This window comes from Limulus polyphemus, unplaced genomic scaffold, assembly GCF_000517525.1.
Source record: "Limulus polyphemus unplaced genomic scaffold, Limulus_polyphemus-2.1.2 Scaffold4, whole genome shotgun sequence".
NCBI lineage: Eukaryota > Metazoa > Arthropoda > Merostomata > Xiphosura > Limulidae > Limulus > Limulus polyphemus.
This window is the reverse complement of record NW_013665614.1, coordinates 1,783,570-1,786,761: the sequence shown is the minus strand read 5'-3', so window position 1 is coordinate 1,786,761 and position 3,192 is coordinate 1,783,570. Positions and strand designations below refer to the sequence as shown.

Here is a 3,192-nt window from a genome sequence, read left to right as displayed (position 1 = left end):
GGTGAGGAAAAGTCTAATAACAGGAATACCTGCTTTTCCTACCTTCTGATTTTAATCAAAAAATGATCAAAATATTTCGTTTATTCTGATTCTATACAGTTTCTCATACACATGGCACAAAAAGCCTTTAAATTCATTTCGCTCTAGTAGCTTTTGTTCCTTTGTTATTTACTGAAGATAACACCTGCTCTTCCCATGGAATATATTACTGTAATGCTCTGCAAAAATATAAATGAGAGCAGTGTCCTTCATTGGTAAACCAAATGAAATCTCGAATTTACGACTTCTTCACATGGAATGAGAATGACCAATCTGAAAAGCATTAGTGGTAAATCTGACGTTGCCCATTAAGTAAGAAATGTTAGATTTAAAGAGTACTACACGCGATCTAAAGTTAATTGGTTGATTGAACAACATATTGTAGGAAGAAAATCGGTTAATTGATTCACGAGTCCAGTGAAAAATGAACGTACATTATACACTGAAAGTATGCATATTGTGTTTTTCTGTTTGTAAATTTAAAAAATTATTTTCATTTTGTGTCATACATTGTGTCCATTCTGTTTATTTCTTAACTTTAACTTAGTCAGTTTAGTTAAATTCAACATTACTTGGTGATTTATCATGTCGACAATCTCGGTACAAAGCAGACCTACCTAATACTCTATGAAAAAATCAATTTAACCTGAGAATAACACAGTGTTCATGAAAATGGTTCGTCATATAATTGAATGGATGATGTATAGTTTTTTTCTAGAACAACACTATATTCTAAAAAGATCTTTTCAACATTGTTCTTTTCTACTTCTTTGGTAATACTTATCTTTAGTTTTCTTCGAAGGTTCAAATTTAGATATAAAACCAACAGTAATATCTGACTTTTAGAGTAATTAAGAACGAAAGTACTCAAGTCTTGAAAATTTTCGACACTTTGTTAATATGACGCACAAAAACTATTATGTTTGATTCATATATAGTATTCTAGAGCACTGGGTTAAAATTTACCGACTTATTGTGTAAAACTATTAAATATGAGGAACAGATCGTTTAAGAAATCAAACACAAATTGACAAAAAGTCAAAACGACTTTAAAATAAAAAAGATTACTTTACATGTTTCGGTTTACCCTCTAATCACTTTATATGCACTTTTTAAAACGTTATTTCGCCTACATATTTAAATCTAATATGACACTGTTATGATTAAATTTGTCAAGTTACATTAACACAGAATTGCCCCTTGCACTGTAATGAATATATTTTCTGGCTGAAAAACTTTATTTCTATGAATTCTTCTCATGATATGATCTATGTTTCTTAAAAATGTATCCCAGTTTTCTATTAGAACAATTGAAATTTTGTGTACTAATTTCATCACCCTGGTGACAAACTATATATTTTATCAAAAAATAAACAAGTGAACAGTGTGATAGTTCTAATAACTTCTTAAACAAACATAAGAAAATTAAAATCATGATTTTTGGATCAAAATATTACTAATGCTGCTATTTTATAAAATATACATATATTGAAATTATTTGTTAGTGATCCCTAAGACGAAAACTGATACCCTACTGGCAAGCAAACATTTTTTAACCAATAGTATACTATATCTGTCGTAGTGCGGGTGTGATGCATACCGTGGACCAGAAGCTTGATGAGTAAGCATTTGTCGCTAGGTAACGAGAAAGCTCATGGTCTCTCATTATTTAAATATATTAAATAGAAGTATTATGGACCCTCTTTCTTTGAAAAGGGTTATGTTCAATGTAATTGTCAGTTTATGATTATGTTATTTAAATTTTGTCGTATAAATAGATTTTAACGTTTAAGAGATATTTAGGCCTAAATTAGTAAATAGTAATTTTTTTCACTTAACGGTAATAACTACTAAACAAGTAGTACTGTACTAGTACTGAAGTCTAAAGCATTGGGTTCTATTACTATTAGAAAACTTGTATTTTTATGAAACATTTTTACTGATTGCATCTAGCACTAACATTGATGAATTTGAGAAACAGTAGCACACGAAAACTAATATTCATTGCAACGATGACGCTGCATTTTTGACAATTAATATAAATATTAGAGTCCAGAGGGATTATGGCCTGTTCAAATTAGACTTAATTGATCAGAAGTTAATATTAGTTACAAATTAGGTGTATGATGTCGTACTATAAATTAATTCACTAATAGGTTGAGATAGTAATCATATTGATATCACCTTAAATTTAAAATGGTAAAATTTTGAAATGTGGTATGTTAGAATATTACTATAAAGCATAAAATTGATACCAAATCCTCATACATTTAACATAAACTCAGTGTACTGTGTTGACATTGGGTATGAAAGCAAAAGCATAAAACTTGAAATTATAAACAAATGCTCCACATTTGTATTCATGGCAAGAGAAATATCATCCCTGTTTGTTCACAATGTAACATAAAATTTATTGGAAGCCTTTTTAACTGAATACTTTATCACATGGAATCATTTTATAAAGAATACATGCATAAATTTATACATTTGAGAAACAGTAGCACACTAAAATTAACATTCATTGCAACAATGACACTGCATTTTGGACAACTTAATATGATATTAGACACCACAGTCTAGTAACACATGTAGATAAATAAATGTTATTTTCATAGACTAGAAATATAAATAGAAGTATTATGGATCCTCTTTCTTTGAAAACCTCAGCAAAAGACAAAACACCTTGATTGTAAAATGTGAAGATTAATAACGTGTTTGAGATTTCTTAAATTGAACAGGCAGTAAATACTAAAATGATAAAGCTGTATGATTGATACAAAGAAATTATGAATCAAAGTGTACCTTTTTTTTAGGGTGAGCTAGAAAAAAATAATCATTTAGCTTTTCTTAATAAGTAGATAAAGAATATTCAGAGAGTTGTTTAAATTTTTCCATGCTTTAATATAGTAGATATTACTTGTTCCAGCCTATAGAATTTCTCTTGTGATGTTGATATATATATATATATATAATATAGTACCTTTTATTTTAAGGTCATTTTGACTTTTAATAAATTTGTGTACAGTTTTTTTACATGTTCTGTTCATTATGTTGATATAAAAATTGCCTTAAAGCCATAAAAACAAAAATAATATAAAATTTGAATTAAATTTAAGTGCTACCCAGAATAACTTTTACAAATATAACACACTT

General features: G+C 28.2%; 1 protein-coding gene across 3 annotated transcripts in view; it reads left to right on the top strand.

The window, feature by feature from the left end:
- The first annotated feature begins 1,623 nt into the window (after window positions 1–1,623).
- LOC106471078 overlaps window positions 1,624–3,192 on the top strand; it is a 27,648-nt gene continuing 26,079 nt past the window's right edge. The window contains exon 1 of one of the 3 annotated variants that reach the window (XM_022401447.1): window positions 1,624–1,678. The gene's annotated coding sequence lies outside the window, so the exon portion shown is untranslated. The other 2 variants (XM_022401599.1, XM_022401562.1) reach the window with 2 other exon arrangements.